We start from the raw sequence: 26,527 nt of genomic DNA on the forward strand, positions 1-26,527 counted from the left end.
TATATGTTTTGATTTCGAATTCATTCTAAGGTTTGTATCATTCACAACTAAAGAAGGCAAACAACTCTAAATCTAGTGTATAGATTTAAATGATCACTTTTACACTTAACATAGCCACTTCATATGCGCACTTGCTCGGGAATGGGAAAAATATCCTTTGTATTTTATTCAGCTAAATTCAATTATATTCTTCTTACTATATAATCATATAATATAAAATAATGGCACAGGACTTACAGTGAATTCTTTTTCCACATTTTGTTACGTTACAGCCTTATTGTCACGCCCTGACCTGAGAGAGCCGGTTTTTCTCTGTTTGGTTCGGTCAGGGTGTGACGTGGGGTGGTCATTCTATGTGTTGTAATTCTATGTTGGTTTTTCCTTTGATTGGCCTAGTATTGTTTCCAATCAGAGGCAGCTGTCTATCGTTGTCTCTGATTGGGAATCATACTTAGGCAGCCCTTTTTCCCACAGTCAGTTGTGGGATCTTGTCTTTGTTTGGTTGCATGTATTTTGATCTACGAATCTTTTCGTTCGTTGTGTTGTTTATTGTTTTTTGCTGGTTCACCTTTAAAATAAAAGACGATGAACTCAACTCACGCTGCGCCTTGGTCTACCTTGAACGACGGACGTTACACTTATTCTAAAATGTATTAAATCATTTTTGTTCCTTCATCAATCTACACACAATACCCCATAATGACAAAGCAAAAACAGGTTTTTAGATAATGTAGCAAATGTATATAAAAACTACTGAAATATCCCATTTACATAAGTATTCAGACCCTTTACTCAGTACTTTGTTGAAGCACCTTTGGCAGCGATTACAGCCTCGGGTTTTCTTGGGTATGACTGTACAAGCTTGGCACACCTGTATTTGGAGAGTTTCTCCCATTCTTCTCTGCAGATCCTCTCAAGCTCTGTCAGGTTGGATGGGGAGCATTGCTGCAGAGCTATTTTCAGGTCTCTACAGAGATGTTAGATCGGGTTCAATTTGGGCTCTGGCTGGGCCATTCAAGGACATTCAGAGACTTGTCCCAAAGCCACTCCTGCGTTGTCTTTGCAGTGTGCTTAAGGTCGTTGTCCTATTGGAAGGTGAGTCTCCCCAGTCTGAGGTCCTGAGCGTTCTGGAGCAGGTTTTCATCAAGGATCTCTCTGTACTTTGCTCTGTTCATCTTTTCCTCGATCCTGACTAGTCTCCCAGTCCCTGCCGCTGAAAAACATCCCCACAGCATGATGCAGCCAACACCATGCTTCACCGTAGGGATAGTGCCAGGTTTCCTCCAGAAGCGATACTTGGCATTCAGGCCAAAGAGTTCAATCTTGGTTTCATCAGACCATGAGAAACAAGATTCTCATGGCACCCTTTAGGTGCCTTTTGGCAAACTCCAAGTGTGCTGTCATGTGCCTTTTACTGAGGAGTGGCTTCCGTCTGGCCATTCTACCATAAAGGCCTGATTTGGTGGAGTGCTGCAGAGATGGTCGTCCTTCTGGAACGTTCTCTCGTCTCCACAGAGGAACTCTGGAACTGTGCTTCCTCAGAGGTAGGGAGGCGAGCGGGCCAGAGGTGGATGAACGCAGTGCCCTTCTTTGGGTGTAGGGACTGATCAGAGCCTGAAGGTACGGAGGTGCCGTTCCCCTCACAGCTCCGTAGGCAAGCACCATGGTCTTGTAGCAGATGCGAGCTGATTGCTCAGTTTGGCTGGGCGGCCAGCTCTAGGAAGAGTCTTGGTGGTTCCAAACTTCTTCCATTTAAGAATGATGGAGTCCACTTTGTTCTTGGGGATCTTCAATGCTGCAGAAACGTTTGGGTGCCCTGCCAAAGGCCTGTGCTTTAACACAATCCTGTCTCGAGCTCTACGGACAATTCCTTTGACCTCATGGCTTGGTTTTTGCTCTGACATGCACTGTCAACTGTTGGATCTTATATAGACAGGTGTGTGCCTTTCCAAATCATGTCAAATCAATTGAATTGACCACAGGTGGACTCCAATCAAGTTGTAGAAACATCTCAGGGATGATCAATGGAAACAGGATGCACTTGAGGTCAATTTCGAGTGTCATAGCAAAGGGTCTGAATACTTATGTTTTTGCTTTGTCATTGTGGGGTATTGTGTGTAGATAAATTAGGATTTTAATTTATTTAATCCATTTTAGAATAAGGCTGTAACGTAACAAAATGTGGAAAAAGTCAAAGGGTCTGAATACTTTACGAATGCACTGTATCATATCTTGTCTGCTAAATGAACTCGCCTACAGCCTATAGCATGGCGCATAGCCAGATAACATACAGTAGGCCAACTCATATTCTGTTCTACTGAAATATATTTTATTCATGTCATAATGTTTATTTAGACCTGCCTAAATTAAATAATGGATTTATTGTGATGGTGTATATTAAATGGATTTATTCAACTTTTTAAAATGTCGATGTTCCAAAGGCACACATCAGCGGCTTGTACGCGTGGAGGCCTGGAGATGTTAAACGTGTTTATGTGAATTAACGGTCAGTTACCGTGAGACTGGCAGTCATTTGCATGACAATAGCCGGCTGACAAAATGTCATTACCGCCACAGCCCTAGGGATGGGTTACTGAGGGTGTGCAACTTTTATTTTCTGTCAAATAAATGAAATACCATTTTTGCAAAGATTAGACTACGTTTGCATCTTTCCTGAAAACATGTGTTCTGATTGGAGCTCTGATTTGCTATGCTGCCTTTTTTAAATAGAAATAGCAGAGATGTGCTTTGGAAATAGCAACTTGGATTAAATATGACAATGTTTACCTTTCCGTCCCTTGTATAGCCTATTATTGAATGTGCAATGTATGCTCAGATATGTCACCTTCAAATGAAGAAGCACAATGAGTTTTGGCGGCTGAACAGGTCAAATAATTTGGCCGCTGGACATTTCATGAGTCGGACTTTGCCCATTTTTGATCAGACATACAGGGATGAATATAAAAATATCTATAATTCACATATCATGTAAGGATATCTATTGAAATTAAGATTTGTATTTTTTTTTGTATGGATAAATAAATTATCAGGTAATACAGATATGATACATTTCTGAAAATATGTGGATTCGTTCAAGTGTAAGTGTAAAGTCTTAGATATGTCAGCATGTTGACACATACCATTTCTGGATTTAGAATACTCTACAAATATGTAAGTGGGTGCACGCACATCAGGTGCGTGTCCTGACCATATCCTGACCAGACCTATATCTATCCTACCCTGCCTTTCTAAGGTCTTCGAAAGCCAAGTCAACAAACAAATTACCGACCATTTCGAATCCCACCGCACCTTCTCCGTTATGCAATCTGGTTTCAGAGCTGGTCATGGGTGCACCTCAGCCACGCTCAAGGTCCTAATCGATATCGTAACCACCATCGATAAGAAACAATACTGTGCTGCCGTATTCATTGACCTGGCCAAGGCTTTCGACTCTGTCAATCACCACATCCTCATCGGCAGACTCAATAGCCTTGGTTTCTCAAATGATTGCCTCACCTGGTTCACCAACTACTTCTCTGATAGAGTTCAATGTGTCAAATCGGAGGGCCTGTTGTCCGGGCCTCTGGTAGTCTCTATGGGGGTGCCACAGGGTTCAATTCTTGGGCCAACTCTTTTCTCTGTATACATCAATGATGTCGCTCTTGCTGCTGGTGAGTCTCTGATCCACCTCTACGCAGACAACACCATTCTGTATACTTCTGGCCCTTCTTTGGACACTGTGTTAACAACCCTCCAGACGAGCTTCAATGCCATACAACTCTCCTTCCATGGCCTCCAACTGCTCTTAAATACAAGTATAACTAAATGCATGCTCTTCAACCGATTGCTGCCCGCACCTGCCCGCCCGTCCAGCATCACTACTCTGGACGGTTCTTACTTAGAATATGTGGACAACTACAAATACCTAGGTGTCTGGTTAGACTGTAAGCTCTCCTTCGAGACTCACATCAAACATCTCCGATCTAAAGTTAAATCTAGAATTGGCTTCCTATTTTGCAACAAAGCATCCTTCACTCATGCTGCCAAACATACCCTCATAAAACTGACCATCCTACCGATCCTCGACTTCGGCGATGTCATTTACAAAATAGCCTCCAATACCCTACTCAATAAACTGGATGCAGTCTATCACAGTGCCATCCGTTTTGTCACCAAAGCCCCATATACTACCCACCACTGCGACCTGTACGCTCTCGTTGGCTGGCCCTCGCTTCATACTCGTCGCCAAACCCACTGGCTCCAGGTCATCTACAAGACCCTGCTAGGTAAAGTCCCCCCTTATCTCAGCTCACTGGTCACCATAGCAGCACCCACCTGTAGCACCCGCTCCAGCAGGTATATCTCTCTGGTCACCCCAAAAGCCAATTCCTCCTTTGGCCGTATCTCCTTCCAGTTCTCCGCTGCCAATGACTGGAACGAACTACAAAAATCTCTGAAACTGGAAACACTTATCTCCCTCACTAGCTTTAAGCACCAGCTGTCAGAGCAGCTCACAGATCACTGCACCTGTACATAGCCCATCTATAATTTAGCCCAAACAACTACCTCTTCCCCTACTGTGTTTATTTATTTATTTATTTTGCTCCTTTTCACCCCATTATTTCTATTTCTACTTTGCACTTTCTTCCACTACAAATCTACCATTCCAGTGTTTTTACTTGCTATATTGTATTTACTTTGCCACCGTGGCCTTTTTTGCCTTTACCTCCCTTATCTCACCTCATTTGCTCACATTGTATATAGACTTATTTCTCTACTGTATTATTGACTGTATGTTTGTTTTACTCCATGTGTAACTCTGTGTTGTTGTACGTGTCGAACTGCTTTGCTTTATCTTGGCCAGGTCGCAATTGTAAATGAGAACGTGTTCTCAACTTGCCTACCTGGTTAAATAAAGGTGAAATAAATAAATAAATAAAAATATCTCGTCCCAGATATCTCCCTGGACTCATACAATAGCGGGAGGATTTCAGAGGTACATGTAGAAACTCCCATTATGCAGCATTATACCCTAGCTCCGTATATGACATTAAGGACATGCGTATCTGGAGCATATCTACTCCTTATATCATGTCAAATGTCCGGAAATATATAGATAAAGATATCCCCTGATATTTACCCTTTTCGCCCAGTGTAGCTGCACAGGTCGAGAGACAAGTTGGAGAAATCAAGGTGACAGACAGTGACACATTCAATACAGCCTTGCACACAGTTGCCTGCATCGAGCTGATCTGAGATGTAGTCATTTGTCCAGACAGTTGCAAAACTTTCCATTTTGCAACAAAAACAAGAGTTTCTATCGGACAAATTCACAAATTCCCTCTTATGTTCCCTTTGCTTCTGTTTAAGAAAGGTTTTGCAATAGAATCGACAGAATGAATACACACCTGATCACCCGTGCATGCAGTTCACTTTCATAGCAGCCACATACAGCATCATCACTTTGCTCATTGTATAATTTTTTTCTTGCGTCTATGTCCCATTATGCAATAAAACATTATTGAAACATTGAATGTTTCATTAACTGTGAAGCGGTTCCATCCTGGGTACCTTGCACCTGCCTGCTCTTGTATAGATGTGTGTGTGACAGTACGTGAAATCATGGACAGAATGAGTGAGAAATGAACCCAACCCACGTGTTACTACCCGATGCCTGTAAAAACATCTCCAATACCTGCCCACCTATGTGTCATGCTCTTAGACACTGTATCTGCTGACCTCTGTTGACCTCTGGTGACCCACTCTGACCTGTCTGACCGTCCACTTCCTGTCTCGGCATGTGTTCCCACCCTCCGGGCTGTAGTTAGTTGACGGAGCTGTCAGCGCAGGTGTCAGCCTAAGTGGCCTGTGAAGGATGTTGATGGCTGTATGGTTTAGTGGAGGCCAGGCACTCTGTGGGGCCACGGATCGGAACTCCACACCTCCACTCTTTCGTCCCACTCAGTGCTCTCTCTCTCTCTCTCTCTCTCTCTCTCTCTCTCTCTTCTATTCTCTCACTTTCTTTCTCTCTCTTTCTCTCTATCCCCTCCCCTCTCTCTGTCGCTCCCTCTGTCTTTGTCCCTCTCTCCCTCTCTGTCTGTCCCTCTCTCTCTCTCTGACTGACCAGAACATGTGGCTCATCTCACCCCATGTCAACGCTCAACGCTCACTCTCATAGAACAAAAGGATACAAGAGACTGCAAAAACAGGAGAGGAATGTGGCATGTCCTTAGTGGCTACCTCTGCTTTCCTCTACCTTTCTCCTGCCATTTGTTTTTAATACCCCTACACTACCCTCCTTGATGAGCTGAAACTTCTCCATCAATGCAGTCTCAGTGTGTGGGTGTGTGCGTGCGTGGCTGGGTGCGTGCCTTAGTGTGTGTGTCTCAGCGTGTGTGTCTCAGTGTGTGTCTCTTGACCACAGAGAGAGAACATCTGCTTGACAACAGCGGAGAGGGACAAAAACAGGGGGAATTCTAACAGGGCCGCAAACAAAAAGCCCAGACAAAGATCCAGAGGAGATCCAGAACTCTGTTAATCCACTGATGCAGCTAGTTAGCAGGGGCTGAATGAAATAGAATGGATAAGTAAACCCTTCTCCAAACAACTCCTAAAGGAGACTAAAGCACTTGACTGCGGAGTCACTTCCAGTCCTTCCTTGGGTGGCATTGGCCGAGCTGTTTACTCAGCCTTTGTACCAATCACAAATCAATGCAGCTGCTTCAATAGAGAGATTAGGCTCCAGAAACGGTGGGGAATTCTACCTGAAGCACACGGTCTTTATTGATATCCCCCTGGATAACATGTTGCCATTGCGTTAGACACAAACCAAAAACAGAAAAGAGCGACATTCCAGTCACCCTGATAAAGTAGAGCTGTCTTGATCTCTTCGTTTAGAGATGAGGGGCCCAGAGGAGGAGGATTGGGGAAAATTAGTATAGCATTGTTCACAGCATTTTTCACAACATTTTAGTCATTTAGGAGGCACTCTTGTCCAGAGGGACTTACAGTTAGTGCATTCATCTTAAAATATCACAGTCGTAGTGAGTAAAATATTTTCCTCAACAAAGAAGTTAAAATAAAATGAAATTAATAACATGAGTAATAAATACACAATGCGTGACGATAACTTGGCTTTATACACAGGGTACCAGTACTGAGTCGATGTGCAGGGGTATGGGGTAATTGAGGTAGATATGTACACATAGATAGAGATAAAGTGACTAGGCAACAGGATGCATAATAGATAAACAGCAACGTATGTGATGAGTCAAAAGAGTTAGTGAAAAAAGGATAATTGCAGATAGTTAACCAATAGCTACCCGGACTACTTAACTAACTGATGTCTTGGGGGGGTAGAAGCTGTTAAGGGTCCTGTTGGTTCCAGACTTGGTATATTGGTACCGCTTACCATGTGGTAGCAGAGAGAACATTGTATGACTTGGGGGCTGGAGTTTTGGACAATTTTTTTAGGGCCTTCCTCTGACACCGCCTGGTGTAGAGGTCCTGGGTGGTAGGGAGTCACCTTGTCCTAGAGAGATTTACATGGTTATCAAAACGTCACGCCAGGGTAAGCCTACACGGAACACAGCCCTTATTTGAAGTGTTTCTGAAAAACCCTATGGGAAAAATGAATGTCGGAAAAGCGATTAGAACCATTTCCCTGTTTGACCGCTAGGTTTTATGGGTATTTTGACTGATACTGTGGTACTCTATGGTGCAGCTGTAGAACCTTTTGAGGATCAGAGGGCCCATGCCAAACCTTTTCAGTCTTCTGAGGGGGAAGAGGCGTTGTCGTGCCCTCTTCACGACTGTGTTGGTGTGTGTGGACAATGTGTGTGTGTGTGTGGACAAAAAACCTTAGTGATGTGAACACCAAGGAACTTGACGCTCTCGACCTGCGTTCCTTGTAGTCCACGATCAGCTCTTTTGTCTTACCGACGTTGAGGGAGAGGTTGTTGTCCTGGCACTACCCTGCTAGGTCTCTGACCTCCTCCCTGTAGGCCAGGGTTCCCCAACTGGCAGCCCGAAAAGAGATGTAAAGTACAGAGAGTTGCGTTATAACCAATAATGCTTTGCCAAGTGCTCAGATTTCAAAGATATTTCTAAATAATAGAAGACGTGGGACAATGGAGAGACTTAAATCCTAGATGTCCCCCTCACCATTTATCTTATCCCATTTCCTGACTTTTGAAGTTGTGGGATCTATTAGTGTCAGTTGCCTATTGAAGATCGTTGTGTTCGCACTTTATATTCACTTTGTTTGAAAATAAATGTGTTTTGACAACTTCACATCTCACTGGCTTTCATGATACAGCACCCTTCCCTCCTTCCCTCCTTCCCTCTCCCACTCCTTGCATTCCTTCCAGGTGAAGTGAACCTGGTCTTACTGTTCAATGAAGCTCCTCTTCCTCCTTCTCTCCTCCTCCTGCGATGGATTGGGGACATTAACTTTCAGATGTAAGCTTAGCTCTCTGACCTGTTTTGGTTGGAAGGCTTGAGGCATCGCGGCAGGTAGCCTGGTGATTAAAGCGTTGGGCCACTAACCGAAAGGTTGCTGGATCGAAACCCCGAGCTGACGAGGTAAAAATCTGTTGTTCTGCCCCTGAACAAGGCAGTTAACCCACTGTTCCCCGGTAGGCCGTCATTGTAAATAAGAATTTGTTCTTAGCTGACTTGCCTAGTTAAATAAAAATAAAGAAATAAAATCGCCGGCCCAGGTAAACTGATCACTGTGGGGAAGAATACTATGGTGTGAACATTGTGTGGACAAAAAGATATGTTCCCCAAACACAAAAACTGTCCAGTTGTGCGGATGATTCTATAATGTTTCATTTAGGATGCAAAACACACCCAACTGATATTGCAAGAACGTTCCCAGAACACATTTAATCTGTTCTTTAAAGGTTCCCAGAATATTTCTTTAGGTTGTGTGAACGTTGTGGGATTATGACAAGAGATTGGTTCCTAAAACACTCAAACTGTCCAGTTGTGCTGACGTTCAGATAGTGTCTGTATCAGGGTGCAAAAAACATTCCTTTGATGTTGCAAGAATGTTGACAGAACAGCCTTTCTGAGTTGTTTGTATAAGTTGGATACTCCGGCCAACATCAAACATGGAACTATGTTCACGGCATTGGCCGTCCATGGATGTTTATATGACAAGTTGTCGACTCTGGTTCATGTCTTGTACAGTGTTCACTCTCACACGCTACAGCTAGCTACGCTAATGACGTTGGTAGCTAGCCAGATAGCAATTTGGCTAAAAACAATGTATTACCGTGCTGATCTTCGCTGATGGGCGTCATCATGTCAGATTTGCCTTCTCTTGTAAAAAATGACACCACTGACTAGTGCATGAGTATTATTGCGTGAGACTAATCATTGAGTACGGCCATTTGTAACCCCACCCACCAGACTACTTGGTTCGAGATATCAAACGAGGCTGAATATCTCACTTGGTTCCAGGAATCAAGTGGGCCATGGGCAAGTGGAAATGAAATAGGAACTGTGATATTCACAGCATGACCCTGCAGTGGAAAAGTGTTCTGGGAACATTCTTGTAACATCAGTTGAATGTTTTTTGAATCTTAAAATAAACATTGTAGAATCTGGACAGTTTGAAACGTATAGAATGATAGCTTGTCGTTCTTAATCAGGGTCATATTCATATAGGGACTAATGTCAAATGAAAACAAATGTTAAGTTCAGGTAGTTCCTCCCTGTTTGTGTCCATTTTCTTCCATTTGTTGCCTAGTGAATGCAACGCTGTTCTTGCATAAGTTGATGCCTCGTTCAAAAACTGTAACTTGATGGGTTGGATTTGAGCATTCAACCATATCACAGTTACACAGGCTAAAACACTGTTCTTCAGATCCAGATTGTGTAATTGTGTGAACACATGAATACATGAGCTCCCAGTCACCCACACAGGGAATTTACAGCTAAGATGACTCTGTAGGTTAAGTGAACGTTTTCATTCAAGTGTTATTTGTTTTATCTCGTTTCAGAAAAGTCAGTAGACTACTGTCAGGGGAATTCCAATTATACCAAACAAAAATATAAACGCAACATGTAAAGTGTTGGTCCCATGTTTCATGAGCTGAAATAAAAGACTCAAGAAATGTTACATACACACAAAAAGCTTATTTCTCTCAAAGTTTGTGCATAAATGTATCCTGTTGCCTAGTCACTTTATCCCTATCTATATGTACATATCTACCTCAATTACCTTGTACCCCTGCACATCGACTCGGTACTGGTACCCTGTGTATAAAGCCCAGGACCTCCACTTCGCCTGCGGGATCATCTGAGACCAGCCACCCAGACAGCTGATATAACTGAGGAGTATTTCTGTCTGAAATAAAAAAAAACTTTTGTGGTGAAAAGGCCTAGGCCTGGCTCCCCAGTGGGTGGGCCTATGCCCACCCTAGTCATGTGAAATCCATAGATTAGGGCCTAATGAATTTATTCCAATTGACTGATTTCCTTTATATGAACTGTAACTCAGTCAAATCTTTGAATCTGTTGCATGTTGAGTTTATGTTTTTGTTCAGAGGAAAAGGACTTTTCATGCAGTCAACGTCATCAGTCTGATTCATTTGATTCTACAAGTACAAAGTCTTGAGAATAGTAAACTAAGTTTGAGCAGTACTTTCTTGGAGTTTATAAGACAGCTGTCAGTCACTCAGTTTATTTAACGGTGTCTTTGTGTTTGTTGTTCTAGGAGCGCTGGAGCGAGTCAGGAATGGTGGTTGGTTGGGTGTGGCTCATCTCAGGTAAGACTTAACTAGCTCTTGTGGTTTACTTTGTACAGTTGAGGTGCTGCTTTCACATGGGAAGGCTACTGTTTTCAATGAAGACATTGTAGCACAGCAAGACCTTGGGCTTTTTGGGTGATGCATGTGTTGTACCGTAAGGAAGAAATATAAGAAAGATTCCCTGTATCTGCAGATTCCCTCTGAGAAATAGAATATCCTGAAACACTAGACTGTAGTAGTATACGAGAGGTGTACATGATATAGGATAGAATAAAGTATTGCGTAAGTGTTTGTGTGTGTGTGTGTGTGTGTGTGTGTGCACGTACTCTAGCGCACGTGTGTCATTCTACTTCCCAGAGTATACACTGAATGTCTACAGTATTCTTAGATACCACCTCGTATTGTTGACAATAGATTGGGGAAGGCTGTTTCTGCACTGTTGTTTTGATTGTAACCAGTCTCTCCTGCTTGTCTGTCTTAGGCTTATGAATGAGGTTCAAGAGCTTCCTTATACATCTTTAAATCCTTGTTCAGCTATTGGTGGTTTCAAACTAAAATCTGATTCTAGTCTTCTGTCTATAGGGATGGAAAGTTCTTTTCATGTGCAGCGTTGTTGGAAATAACGATGAGTGTGTCTAGAAGAAATTAAACTGTATTTTTGATTGTCACTTCACATCATGTGCAAGCGTTAGTAGATAACTATTTCATATTTCCTTGAAGCCTACTTGTTCATGAGTCGATAGTGGCTGTCGGCAGATTCTTTTAGTATACACAGTTAATGAATCGAGAACGGAATTTCAACACAATCTATATACCCGCTGAGATCTAATTCTTAACTCTGCCAAACCATTACAGAACATTTCAGATACTCCACAGTCGGTGATCAATTGATCGATGACAGTAGTCCGATTTGCCAACCGGTGTATTTTTTCATGTCTTTAAATGTCTTCATGGAGGCTGGATTGCATGGGAGCCAGTGCCCACTTTGAAGGTAAAGGTCATATGATAATCTATTAGTGGTCACATATGTTGTTGTCATTTTCACTATCACAAATGATCTGATACCAGCACTGTGTCTTTCTTTCTAAACCACCGAAACTCCACAGGCTTTATTTCCTGTAAATGGTGGTCAGGTGATTTCTGTCCCATCCACCACTCTCATGTCTCTTTTTTTTTAAACATTTGATGTTATACAGCAGTTATACAGTCTTTTTCAATACATCAAGGACCATCCACTTTAAGTAGAAGTGTCCTGAAATAATTTGTCGCTAAATCATTTGCTCGGGTATCAAGCTGATAGGCCTAAGTAAACATTTGCCAATTGTCTTTGGGTCATAACATGACAGACACATTCCTAGTATCACACCGTTGCCTGAGTCTCTTGGCGAGGAACCGGATATTTCTTGGTCCCTAAGACGAGGGGTCTATGGATGAAGGCATAGGACAGACACCCAGTGTGTCAGGTCATCCCTCAGTGAAGTGGTTCTGCTCAGAGTGACTCGACACTTTTGACATGTGCTAGCACACTTGTGCTCAGATACGTTTCGTTTTTGGATTAGTCTCTGCAGCAGCTGCCTCTCCACAGCGGTTGAGGTTGAACTCAGGGTGCCCCCCCCCCCCCCCACCAGCCACCCTGGGCAGTCGCTACTGCGTGATTCCTCACAAAACTAGAACAAAAAAAACTAAGGATTTGGGGGGATTTTCACAAGATATTTTACATTTACATTTAAGTCATTTAGCAGACGCTCTTATCCAGAGCGACTTACAAATTGGTGCATTCACCTTATGATATCCAGTGGAACAACCACTTTACAATAGTGCATCTAAATCTTTTAAGGGGGGGGGGGGTTAGAAGCATTACTTTATGCTATCCTAGGTATTCCTTGAAGAGGTGGGGTTTCAGGTGTCTCCGGAAGGTGGTGATTGACTCCGCTGTCCTGGCGTCGTGAGGGAGCTTGTTCCACCATTGGGGTGCCAGAGCAGCGAACAGTTTTGACTGGGCTGAGCGGGAACTGTGCTTCCTCAGAGGTAGGGAGGCGAGCAGGCCAGAGGTGGATGAACGCAGTGCCCTTGTTTGGGTGTAGGGCCTGATCAGAGCCTGAAGGTACGGAGGTGCCGTTCCCCTCACAGCTCTGTAGGCAAGCACCATGGTCTTGTAGCGGATGCGAGCTTCAACTGGAAGCCAGTGGAGAGAGCGGAGGAGCGGGGTGATGTGAGAGGACTTGGGAAGGTTGAACACCAGACGGGCTGCGGCGTTCTGGATGAGTTGTAGGGGTTTAATGGCACAGGCAGGGAGCCCAGCCAACAGCGAGTTGCAGTAATCCAGACGGGAGATGACAAGTGCCTGGATTAGGACCTGCGCCGCTTCCTATGTGAGGCAGGGTCGTACTCTGCGAATGTTGTAGAGCATGAACCTACAGGATTGGGTCACCGCCTTGATGTTAGTGGAGAACGACAGGGTGTTGTCCAGGGTCACGCCAAGGTTCTTAGCACTCTGGGAGGAGGACACAATGGAGTTGTCAACCGTGATGGCGAGATCATGGAACGGGCAGTCCTTCCCCGGGAGGAAGAGCAGCTCCGTCTTGCTGAGGTTCAGCTTGAGGTGGTGATCCGTCATCCACACTGATATGTCTGCCAGACATGCAGAGATGCGATTCGCCACCTGGTTATCAGAAGGGGGAAAGGAAAAGATTAATTGTGTGTCGTCTGCATAGCAATGATAGGAGAGACCATGTGAGGATATGACAGAGCCAAGTGACTTGGTGTATAGCAAGAATAGGAGAGGGCCTAGAACAGAGCCCTGGGGGACACCAGTGGTGAGAGCACGTGGTGCGGAGACAGATTCTCGCCACGCCACCTGGTAGGAGCGACCTGTCAGGTAGGACGTAATCCAAGCGTGGGCCGCGCCGGAGATGCCCAACTCGGAGAGGGTGGAGAGGAGGATCTGATGGTTCACAGTATCAAAGGCAGCAGATAGGTCTAGAAGGATGAGAGCAGAGATATAATCCATAGAAGGGTACTTTGGAGAAAGAGTTGCTGACATATATTTACATTTGCATTTTACAGCAATTGAGGAATAATTAATTGAAGTTGGAAGATTTGTGACATTTTGGACATACCCAAGCCTCCTCTAAGACTCCATAATGTTTCATCTGTAGATGCTGCGGTGCAAAAAAATTCTGTCAAATGAAGCTTTAAAGAGTAGTGATATGAGTAGTATTTTGATTTCAATAACAATTGTTTTACATTCATTGATGAATATCGAAAATATACCCTTTTTTACTTGCCTTTTTTTATATACAGTATAACGTTATATATTTTTGAAAATAGTTTTCTCCGGTCCACTGTGCCTGACTGTCTATCTTTCTCTGGTTATCTCAGTCCTGACTCTGGGATCCAGTGCTAAAGTCAGAGTTCCAGAAAAGATCAGGATGAGCAGCACTAATAAAGGCCCCTCTGTTAGCTGCTCGTTGCTAGCTACACTCTCGTACCACGTCATCAATGACAGACAGTCTGCCAGGTTAACACCCGGTTTGCCTCTAGCTCGGTGGCTAAATAAAGGAAACATCTGCTCCTCTGCAGCACTGCTGGCTGCACTAGATCCAGACAGACAGGGCTCGGAGGAGGAAGAGTAGCTCGTTGTGCACGTCAGTCAGGTCTGGAGCAACTGCTGCTGTCTTCCCCTCATCCCGCCTCAGCCACCACCAACCCCTCAGTCCCTCTGCCCCCCCCCCCCCCCCCCCCCCCCCACCCCACCATAACAGCTGCCGCCCCTGGATAAGTGTAGCAGCAACCATCTCTCTCTCTCTCTCTCTCTCTCTCTCTGACGTTAACCCTAGCCCAAGAAGTGGTGCTCACTCAGCTGTGCGTACATACAAGTGAGTGTGGGTTTTCGATGTGTATCTTGAAGTGGTTAGGTGGGCTCCCGATGAACATCGGTTCTCAAAATGGAAATCCCCCATTCAATGAGTGTGAGGAGAGAATGAGAGAAGAATGGGGTGATACTCATCCCATTGTAGTTGGTACACCTTGGACAGGGAGCTAAGACACAGGTAGACTGGCAGAGGGATGAGCTCACAGATTTGAACCGGATAATAGAACATGTCTGGTCGTCTGCAGCAGCAGAATGTCCCTTGGACCTACAGCTGTATTGAGATCAGTTTTGTGTCGTAGTAGAAAAGGCTCTTCATTCCAGAGTCAATAGACTCAAAGACAGTTCAACAAGCTTTCAGGAGGCTAATTGCATGTTAAACGTAGAGCCGTAACCCAAACCTGTCAAGATGTGACTTCAGGTAGATCCCTAACCATAGAGAGGGCTATTTTTCTCACAGATCCTTGTCATATATATCTGTAACAAATCATTGCTAATAAGCACATGTAGCTCATGAATGTGACGAACATGTCTTCTGGGTGATGCGCTACATGTAGGCTACTGGGCTGTTCTATACATTACATCCTGGGGGTGTGGAGATATGGAGCACAGAGGCTGCGACTGTGAGAATAATACCCAGGGAGGAGGTCACAATCCTGGGAAGGAGTGGCTGTAAAATAGGCCTGCCTTGGAGCTCTTGGTCCTATCCTGTCCCCTCGCCCGGGTGGACACAGAAATAAACTAGTGTGGGCTAGCATTGTCTCTAACTCTCTGTTTCTCTCTCTCTCTCTCTCTCTCTCTCTCTCTCTCTCTCTCTCTCTCTCTCTCTCTCTCTCTCTCTCTCTCTCTCTCTGTCTCTCACAGCCTTTAAAATAATAACCCCATCAACTGAAAGGGAAAAGCAAGATCTGTTCTTCCCAGAGATTGTGGTGGGAAGAATCAATGACTTCCTCCTTCTTTCTCCAGGGACAGGGGACAGAGTCGTTGTTCCCTGAGGTCCCATAGTATTAATAGTGCCTCTGATAAGCCAGCGGTGTCACAGCATCTTGAGTTGTTGTGAGAACCTCTTGATATAGAATCAAAGAGATCTTAGGGAATACATTTCCCTGCCTCCTTCCTTCATTTGTTCAGCCCGGTGAGCTGTTCACCATGTCACTCGTACGATACTATGTGAGTCTGCGTTGACAATGTGTGACACGTGAGTGGTATATCAGGGACAACCTGACACTGGGTATTCTGTTGGGCTGTGACAGATTGAGCTCCGGAGCTCCGGGACAGTTTTAGCCGCTTGGTGACATGCTCGGAAGCCAGGGTAGGGTGAGGAACCTCTCTCAGACATTGCTTTGTATCTACCTTTGTCGCAAACACATGTCACAAAAGGATAGCTACTGGCTTTCTGCTGTGCAAATGACGTATTGGCCCTGAATGCACAGGAAATACTGTAGCAATCAATCAAATTTACTTATAAAGCCCTTCTTACATCAGCTGCTGTCACAAAGTGCTGTACAGAAACCCAGCCTAAAACCCCAAACAGCAAGCAATGCAGGTGTAGAAGCACGGTGGCTAGGAAAAAGTCTTTAGGAAGGCAGGAACCTAGGAAGAAACCTAGAGAGGAACCAGGCTCTGAGGGGTGGCCAGTCCTCTTCTGGCTGAACCGACCACTCATCATGTGAGTTGACTCGGTTCAATATCCTATTCACAACAATACTCTAGTTGGATAATAATGCTTGCTGAAAGCTGTCAGAGGGAGTGGAGAACGATTGTGCAGATTTAGAGTCAACTCAACAACAGACCCACTCAGCGTCGGCTTACTGGGGAACTGATTTATGCCAGGGAAAGTGACTTCTTATTGCAGATTTTTCTGAGGTACTTTTTTCAGTGTTGTTTGATAGACTGCCTCAAATAGGTTCCCTGAAAAGGAACCATGGGAAAAAAATAGCTGGAGTTGAGAAATGCTGGGAAAATACTGAGAGACGGACCGCCGTTGGTAGTGGGGCAGGGCATTGTGGGACCGGACTGAGAGAGTTTTTGGTCCTCATGCGTGAGTGACTACCCGGTGAAGAGAAAACATGGAGGAATGGATGCGAAACACAGGCCAACTATGACCAGCTGCAATTCCATCTAAGATCAGTTTCCATCTTGTTATGTTTGCTTGATTTCCTTCAGAGATGAGATGTGCTGCGGTGGGCAAGGTTGCGTTCAGCCGGCTCACTGGGCAGAGTCCCCTGACATGGGCATAGGAGCGGACGCCCTCATCATGCATACCGACATACCAGGCTGATGGGGGCCGGTCCCAGTGCGAGGGCCAAGCGGGGAGCCCACCCAGGGCAGCGGGCCCTCCCCTGCCCACCTTCCATGTTCCATCAGGGCCCGGCTCAGGATCAAGGGCAGGCCATGTGTCGGGGGACAGCGCTAATGATTGCCTCGGCCATGCCATCCCTTTCATGCCCCGACCCCAGAGTCCACTTTCAGCTAATGCTATTTCCTGTAGATAACTGCAAACATTCTTCTTTTCCTTTTTTGTTGTTGTTGTGGTTTTGGAAGGGGAGGGGTGGGGTGAAATATGTGATTGAGTGGTTGGGGAGCAGGGGTGAATACATGATTCCCTGTGAGATTCCTTCATTACCTGATTTGACATTATTGCACTAGTAGTGATTATAGTCTCTCTGAGATGTTTTTGTAAGTGTCCACGGCTAGCTTGCACTGTACTCTACATGCCTGTCTGTCTCAAAGAGCTTCACTGGTAGTAGCCAAAGCCTGTTGGACCTCCATCGCTCTGTCCGTTAAGTGGCTTAATCAAGCCCGTATTACACGATTATTTTACTCACCCAAGACCTCCAAAATTGTTTCCAGCTTCGAGGGAGATCAGTCGAGATATTCGGCAGGCTTGATGGGAACGGGCCTTCTGGTTTGCTACAGCGCTGTAGCTTGGCCTCCCCTTCAAGTTGAAGCTGGGAAGAGCACAGCACACATATTTCGTAAGCTTTTTATGATCCACATGATGACCCTATACACAGGTCATCCTTATTATGTTCTTGTCCGCTCCTCAGTAAAAGCACCAAACACTAAAAAGAAATACAAATAGAAAAACTGCAAATGACTTCCTTGTTCAAGAATGTGTGTGTCATCATTAGACGTGCTAACTGAGTGCAGTGAGTTCAAGCTTTGGGAAAATGCTGCGCCACAATGTTGTGCTAATGTCCTCTCTCTCTCTCTCTCTCTCTCTCTCTCTCTCTCTCTCTCTCTGTCAATTCAATTCAATTCGCTTTATTGGCATGACATAACAATGTACATATTGCCAAAGCTTATTTTCGATATTTACAATATAAAAATAAATAAAAATGAGAATCAAAATTGTCAACGGGACAACAGTAACAACAATAACCAAGGGTCAAAATAACCATACATTCAACAATAACCATAAGCATACAGTAGAGGACATATGGCAGGCAGCAATGTAGTGCGCTGCCAACCCACAGCTCTCTGCGTCCTCCCCCAACAGACGGGTAGCCTATCCTCATCAGAGAGGTCTTTGAAACCTTGAATAAGGGTTTCAAATTTTGGAAAATTACACTCTAATTGTTTTATATTTTTGACATTTTGTCAGGAAATGCAGCTCCGTCTCAGGTTCTGCTGTTGTGCAGTGGTTGCACAGCCTTTCCTCTACAGGGAGCCAGGTTTTCCTGTGTCTACCCTTCTCAATGGCAAGGCTGTGCTCACTGAGCCTGTACTTTGCCAAGGTTTTTCTAAGGTTTTGATCAGTAACCATGGTCAAATATTTAGCCACGGTGTACTGTCGATTTAGGGCCAGATAGCACTGCATTTTGCTTTGTGTTTGTGCTTGTGTTTCCCAATAAGCAATGTAGTTTTGTTTGGACTGTGTTTTAATTTGGTTTATTCTGATTGATTGGATGTTCTGGTCCTGAGGCTTCAGTGTGTTAGTAGAACAGGTTTGTGAACTCAGCCCCAGGACCAGCTGGATGAGGGGACTCTTTTCTTTGCTCAGCTCTTGGCATTGCAGGGCTTGGTAATGATATGAGAGGGGGTATTTTAGATGTTTCCAAAACTTAATTGCTCTTTTTTGAGTTTTTATTATTAGTGGATATTGGCCTAATTCTGCCCTGCATGCATTGTTTGTAGTTTTCCTCTGGACATGTAGGAGAATCTTATAGAACTCTGCATGCAGGGTGTTTGGTGTTTGCAACGCCAGGGTTGTGGGTTCGATTCCCACGGGGGACCAGTACGGAATTTTTTTATTATTTTTTTTATTTAAAAAATATATATATAATTAAAAAATGGTTGAAATGTATGAAAAATGTATGAAATGTATGCATTCACTACTGTAAGTCGCTCTGGATAAGAGCGTCTGCTAAATGACTAAAATGTAAGTGTCATGTAAAAATGTTTCAATGTGGTGTTTGTCCCATTTGATGAAATCTTGTTTTGCAAGTGGACCCCACACCTCGCTGCCATGAAGTGAAATTGGTTCAATGACATATTCAATTAGTTTTAGCTAAATTTGAATTAGCTTTTTAATTTCAATTTGAATTAGCTTTTTAATGGCGTAGAATGCCCTGCGTGCTTTCTCTCTCAGTTCATTCACTGCCTCATTAAGGTGTCCAGTTGAGCTTATTTTTAAACCTAAGTAATTGTAGTGTGTACAGTACTCTATATATTTTGTACCAATTGAGAACTTTGGTCTAATTCCCTGAGATCTGGATCTTCTCTGGAAAATCATTATTTTAGTATTTTTGGGGTTTACTGCCAGGGCCCAGGTCTGGCAGTACTGCTCTAGCAGGTCCAGGCTCTGCTGTAGGCCATGTGCTGTGGGTGACAGCAGGCATAGGTCATCTGCGAAGAGTAGGCATTTAACTTCTGAATTGTGGACACTAACACCAGGGCTGAGGATTTTTGTAGAATAGTGGCCAATTCATTCATGTAAATATTGAAGAGTGCAGGGCTCAGATTGCAACCCTGGCAAAGGCCCCGCCCCTGGTTAAAGAATTCTGTTATTTTCTTACCAATTTTAATGCTGCACGTATTGCCAGTATACATTGATTTAATTATGTCATATGTTTTACCCCCTACACCACTTTCAATAACTTTGTAGAACAGTCCTGTATGCCAAATAGAATCAAATGCTTTTTGGAAGTCGATAAAGCAAGCGTATATTTTGGTATTATTTTGGTGGACATGTTTATCTATCAGAGTGTGTTGGGTGTAAATATGATCAGTTGTGCGATGTTTTGGTATAAATCCAATTTGGCTTTTACTCAAGACATTGTGCTTATTAAGGAAATGTAGAACTCTTACATTGATAATACTACAGAAAACCTTCCCCAAGTTACTGTTCACACAAATGCCTCTGTAATTGTTAGGGTCAAATTTGTCTCCGTTCTTAAAGATTGGGGTTATGAGTCCTTGATTCCAGATGTCAGGGAAATAACCTACACTTTCTCTCTGTCTCTCTCTCTGTCTCTCTCTGTCTCTCTCGCTGTCTCTCTCGCTGTCTCTCTCGCTGTCTCCATCTCTCTCTCTCTGTCTCTCTGTCTCTCTCTCTGTCTCTCTGTCTCTCTCTCTGTCTCTCTGTCTCTCTCTCTGTCTGTCTATCTCTTTCTTTCTCTCTCTCTCTCTCTCTCTCTGTCTCTCTCTCTCTCTCTCTGTCTCTCTCTCTGTCTCTCTCTGTCTCTCTCTGTGTCTGTCTCTCTCTCTCTCTGTCTCTCTCTCTGTCTCTCTCTGTGTCTGTCTCTCTCTCTCTCTGTGTATGAGCATAACAGTCTGTCTGCTATCTGGGGATATCTGAGGGCAGGGGAAGCGGGTCAGGCACATCCGTCCACGTGCCCCTGCGATCCCAATCATTCATAAATCCACCAGCCAGCCAGATTCATATCCTCATCAGACCCGCCATCCGTCTATTATCGCTCTCTCTGCCTCTATCTCTCTCTCTCTCACTCTCTCTCTCTGCCTCTCTCTCTCACTCTCTCACTCTCTCTCTGCCTCTCTCTCACTCTCTCTCTGCCTCTCTCTCTCTCTCTCTCTCACTCTCTCTCTCTCTCTCTCTCTCTCCTCTCTCTCTCTCTCTCTCTCTCTCTCTCTCTCTCTCTCTCTCTCAATTCAATTCGCTTTATTGGCATGACGTAACAATGTACATATTGCCAAAGCTTATTTTTGATATTTACAATATAAAAATAATTGAAAATGAGAATCAAAATTGTCAACAGAAACAACAATAACCAAGGGTCAAAATAACCATACATTCAACAATAACAATAAGCATACAGTAGAGGACATGTGCAGGTTGATTGGTCTGTCAGACACCGTCCCTCAACTTATGGCAGGCAGCAATGTAGTGCGCTGCCAACCCACAGCTCTATGCGTCCTCCCCCAACAGGACGGGTAGCCTATCCTCATCAGAGAGGTCTTTGAAACCTTGAATAAGGGTTTCAAATTTGGGAAAATGACACTCTCTAATCGTTTTATATTTTTGACAGGAAATGCAGCTCCGTCTCAGGTTCTGCTGTTGTGCAGTGGTTGCACAGCCTTTCCTCTACAGGGAGCCAGGTTTTCCTGTGTCCACCCTTCTCAATGGCAAGGCTGTGCTCACTGAGCCTGTACTTTGTCAAGGTTTGTCTAAGGTTTTGATCAGTAACCATGGTCAAATAGTTAGCCACTCTCTCTTTGCCTCTCTCTCTCTCTCTCTGCCTCTCTTTCAATTAAATTTCAATTTAAGGGGCTTTATTGGCATTACACATTACAACATTACACTTACAAACGTTCCAAAAGAATAAAGACATTTCAAATGACATAGTATGTCTATATACAGTGTTGTAGTAATGTGCAAATAGTTAAAGTACAAAATGGAAAATAAATAAACATAAATCTAGGTTGTATTTACAATGGTGTTTGTTCTTCACTGGTTGCCCTTTTCTTGTGGTAACAGGTGCCTCTATCTCTCTGCCTATCTCTATCTCTCCCTGACTCTCTCTCTGCCTTTCTCTCTCTGCCCCTCTCTCAGCCTCTTTCTCTGCCTCTCTCTCTCTCTGCCCAGCCCCCCTCCCCCCACACACTCTCTGTCTCTGGCTATTACACAGGAATTGTTGTTGTCACACCCCTCTGGGACAGCACCTTGTACTGGTGACAGCTCTTTCTCTATATTCTCTCTCTACCTTGCTCTCTTTCTTTCTCTGTTTCTCTCTGTGTTCCCCTGTATTCTCTCTATTTTCTCTCTCTGTGTCTCTTGTCTGCTTGCTTGCTTGCTTGCACAGTGCAGCCAGAGTGAAATTCCCCCTAAGTCATCTAGCACAGATTCCACTTCTCAGCAGCCCTAACTCACCAGAATGTAAATAGAGCAGAGTTTTTCACATTACTTCACCGCTTATTTTTAGTCGCAGAACAAGAGCAGTCAAGGATGTGCCTCTGCAAGCCCACGTCTTATCAGCAAAAAATAAAACACACACAACAAAAAAATACAATTATAAATCAAACGAAACATGAATGCCCTCATATAGGAAGTGATGCAATGATGTAGCCTCACAGTAACTGTAGCTGGCCAATTATAGCAGAGGGGGGAAAATGCTCTCTCTCTCTTACGTCACAAATGCTCATGTATTCTTGTTATGGCACCAATGTTACGTGTCAACTTTTACTATGGGATATTCCCATCTAGAGAGAGGTTTTTAGACGTATGTGAAAGTGGTGTTATATAGGACTAGTAGTGGGGTGTGATCAATATGACTTCTCTGTCATAGATGGGTCCATGTAGTACTGTATACAGTATCTGTGCTGTCTTGCAATTAGGCTGGGGCCAAGACCATGGAAGGGGGAGGGCCAGGTCCTCCAGGCTTGAGGTGTTCCCTACCTGGTCTCCTTCCGGCAGGATTACCTTCAGCTGCAGCCCTGCAGACACTATAGACTGAGGCTAGGCAGTGAATACACAGCCCCCCCCCCCCCCTCCCCCCCCTTTGCTCTCACTGAGGGTGCGTCCCAAATGGAATCCTATTCCCTTTATAGCACACTGCTTTTGACCAGGGCCCATAGTGCACTATATGGGAATGGGGGTGCCATTTGGGACACAGCCACGACAAAGCCAAGGGAAAGAAAAGAGATCAATTCTTGGCCACAGTTATCTCTCTCTCTCTCTCTCTGACGTACTCGTTTTGCAGAAGTAGAGGATTGTGACTGAGAGACTGAAGCAAGCTTTTACATTTGTCCGTTGTACCTTTTAGAGGTGTGACTTCAAATCGACAACGCTGCCCAGTGTGTTAGAATTGTTTCCTGTGTTGTCATCTTGGTGAATGACTGGTTCTTAGAAGCAAACAATGTATTTGCGCTTACCTCACCATTTCAGGAGGTGCGGGTTCCGCGGCCTAGGTTTAGATGGCTACATTGCATAGGTGGAGGTGGAGACGGGGCCTTTGTTTGAAATGGAGAAAATCGTGGTGGTGAAGTGTCGTAGTTCAACGCTGCCATTCAAAGTGATGACTCAGGGAAATTTCCACTGTCTGGTTGACACTTGACGATTTCCCAGCCACAGAAACAGTGAGTCAGTCCGTTGCAATTGTAACCCAACAAGTACCGAATTACATTTTTCATTTGATGGACTGGACAGTTTTGAAATGAGCAGTAGTACTGTTTCTTACACTAGCGTGTCTATTTGTCCTCCACCGTTCTTCCAGTTGTTGGTCTTGAGCTATACATACCTCCTGCTTGGCGGTGTCCCCTCTCACACAGTCAGTCTCTCTACAGTGAGAGGGTCCAGTGGAGTGGATCAGCTCCAGCTAAGATAACTCTTTGACACTTCCCTTCCTCTTGGGTAGCTGGATGGGCTGGAGATGCTGCTTCCTTCCCCCTGATACAGAGAGAGGCCCCTGGGGGCCGGTCGTGTCCTGTAGAGGGGGATGCTGCTACTGTACCAAAGCAACAATGAGGAGGACTGCTCTGCTTCCTGCTCTCCTCCTGGAACCACAGAGATTACATCATGCCTGTGTGTTAGGAAGGGAGAGAGGGTAAGAGAGGGAGACGGACAGGACCATTACCAAAGCGGAGGTGCGTTCACTTGGTGAGGCCAGCCTCAGGCCTCCAGAAGGCTTTGATCAGCCCAGCCCTCTGCTCTACCTCCAGTAGGGCAGGGAAATATCCTATCTTATTTTAGAAACATAGATGATTCTTTCCCCCTTCACAATCTAATAAAGCAATGAAAGTAATAAAGTGAATTAAGGCCTCGGCTGAATGTGCCTCACAAGAGCTCTTTATATCTATCTGCAGTAAGTATGGGGCCCAGGGTTGGCAGCATGCGCTGCTGGCTGCACACAGGAAGCTCGACAGTCTCCAGCAATGCAAACCAGCTCTGTTTAACTCTGTGCAGCAATACCAGCAAGCCATCCATATACTTTCACTAGGCCGCTTTGATGTTGAGCATTTTTCAACGCACTTTCATCTCCAACTGAGAGGCATCCAATTCCTCCGTCGTTCTCTGGAGGTTATAGAACGAGGGAGAGAAACACTGGTGTGGTGAAGGAAGGGAAGTAGGAAGAAAAAAGGCCTGCCTGGCTGAGAGTGGTTTGAGCACGTGCAAGGCCACGCTGCCGGAGCAGCCAGAGAGAGTGATCGCATCGAGGGCCGCAGAGGAATCTCTCTCTCTATCTCTGAGGCCTTTTCTTGGAAGGACGATACAGTGAGTCCCGATGTAGCTACAGTACTTTACTGTCTCTGTGCTGTGCTCTCTGGCCACCCCATTGAACTGCCAGCTAGTAATCAATTATAAGCCTTGTCATTGGGGGCCCTGGGCACAGCAGCTGGCCGCAGGAAGCAGCAGCAGTCCTGAGTTCCACAGCCTCTTAGCCAATCAGCTGCCTCCAGCTGTCCACCCGGCACCGTCACCATTCAGAGTGCTGCTGTGGCCGCTGCTGCTGACTGTTCCTTTTTCAGTGTTTCCTTCCTAAATTCTCAACTGCACACACACATCCGCCCCTGGCTGTGACCGAACCGCCTCGCCGACATTGTTCCTCCCCAAAATGCTCTACCCTGCCTCCTCTTGTTTTTTCCCTTCCGTCTGTATTTCCTCTTTGTCTCTCTCTCTCTCTCTTTATCCTTTTAACCTTTCTTCCACCTCCCTCTCCGCTCTCCTGCATGTCCTCACTGTCTCTGTTTTGTCAGCCTACCTCTGCCTTTCTCTCTTTGCTGTTCACTCTGTCTCAATCTTTCTCTCGCTCCTTCTCTCTTCAACACTACCTCATCTAAAGTTATACCACGTTTGAAATCAGCTTATATTTTTTTCTCAGAGAGCAAGTTCTTTGCTGACTCTTTCTGGGTTTTTAGTCCCAGGTGTCTGTGAGGATGGGATTTACATGTTTTCAGGACAGCGAGGGAGGAGAGAGAGGAGAGAGGAGTGAGAGAGAGAGAGAGAGAGAGAGAGAGAGAGAGTGAGAAAGAGAGAGAGAAGTGAGACGAAAGAGAGAGAGGCCTGCTGACAGATCAAAGGGCCTACCTTTAAAATGATCAGAAAGAGTCCGGCATTAGCGTCCATCAGGGTACCTTAAAATCTCTCTGGTCAGTCCAGGGTGGCTGAGGGCCCCCCAAAGTGAAAGCCAGTCTGGAGAGGAGAGGCTGGGGGGCTGAGAGAGAGCGGGAGAGAGAGAATGAATAATAGGCAACTGGTCCATACAGAAAATATTTGAGGAATGGAGGAAAATTCCCACAACACACTGTTGTCGTTTTATTTTGGTATCCCCCCTCCTTTGTTTTTTATTTGATTTTTCGTTGTCTTCATGGTGTTGAGTCTGTAAAGGGAGGGTATCTCCATCTGTGCACCATCTCCGCTCAGCTCACCAGTCCAGAATGTCATTACCCCACCCTTTAGGCTCTAGACGTAGGGTCATGTCTGTGTCTGGAGGCGAGATGGGAGGGGGGAAGAAAGGGGTCCACACAGTTCTGCTCCACACAATTCAAGGTCTTGCTGTGATCTTTAAGGGCCAATTTCCCAGACTCAGATTAAACCAACATTGTTGGTAATCATAGTTATGCAAAACTGCTTTTTTTGTTGTACAGGAATACGCTTCAACCGAATCTGCTCGACATAGATCTTGATTAGAACTGCATTCAACATCAGTTCCTGAAACGTAACATTCGTTTCCTTATTCAATTACCAATAGCTCATCCATTGCATACAGTGTGATAAAGGAATGCTATATTTACTTGATCCAAATCGGTGCTTTTCAGCCTTATATTTATAAATAGGTGACAGATTGCAACTTCAACTTCAGAACACATCAAGTTGGATCTGCGTCAACCAGATTGTTTCTGTGATCGAATTCTATGAAATAGCGATAAGTTATGATTTATAGATTATAAGGAAGCCTTGACACAAGAAACATGCTGCATTATCATTCATTCTACTTTGCCCTCTCCATGGAATCAACCCTTACACACATGCATGCACAACCCCCCCCCCCTCCATCTCTCTATCTCTCGCACACTGGATGCCTGTCCCACTGTGCAGACTGCTGAAATGTGTGGCAGCTCTGACCAGCCTGCGTGCTGGACGGCTGCATGCCACTCTCCTTGTAATGGATGTCCACAGCGTTTGTTGCTTGGTGCTCCGCTGTCCGTCTGAGGATGAGTTCCTTCACTGTTTAGGGAAGAGGATGTGATCTCATCCGTTAAAAATCCAACCTATGTCGCTTGCTGCTCATGACTTAATCCAGTCTTCTCTTTTGTGCAGAGAACCCTCCTCTCTCTCTTCTCCCCCTTGCTTACTCTCTCTCTCTCTCTCTCCTTCCCTCTCGTGTTGCCTCTTTTCCTAGTTCCTGTCTGTACTGTAACAAATAAGCAGAGTAATGTTGCATGGGCCCCTTGCTGGTGGTTCTTGGTGTGTCTAAGGATACGCTTTGGAGGGCAG

The 26,527-nt window shown here is 44.8% G+C and overlaps 1 non-coding gene across 1 annotated transcript in view; it reads left to right on the forward strand.

Moving 5' to 3' along the window:
• LOC123727792 (uncharacterized) overlaps window positions 1–12,556 on the forward strand; it is a 148,803-nt gene extending 136,247 nt beyond the window's left edge. The window contains exon 3 of the transcript XR_006759677.2: window positions 10,727–12,556. This is a non-coding gene — a transcript (uncharacterized LOC123727792). The remainder of the gene's footprint in view (window positions 1–10,726) is intronic.
• Window positions 12,557–26,527: the final 13,971 nt, after the last annotated feature.

This window comes from Salmo salar, chromosome 16 (genome assembly GCF_965601325.2).
Source record: "Salmo salar chromosome 16, fSalSal1, whole genome shotgun sequence".
NCBI lineage: Eukaryota > Metazoa > Chordata > Actinopteri > Salmoniformes > Salmonidae > Salmo > Salmo salar.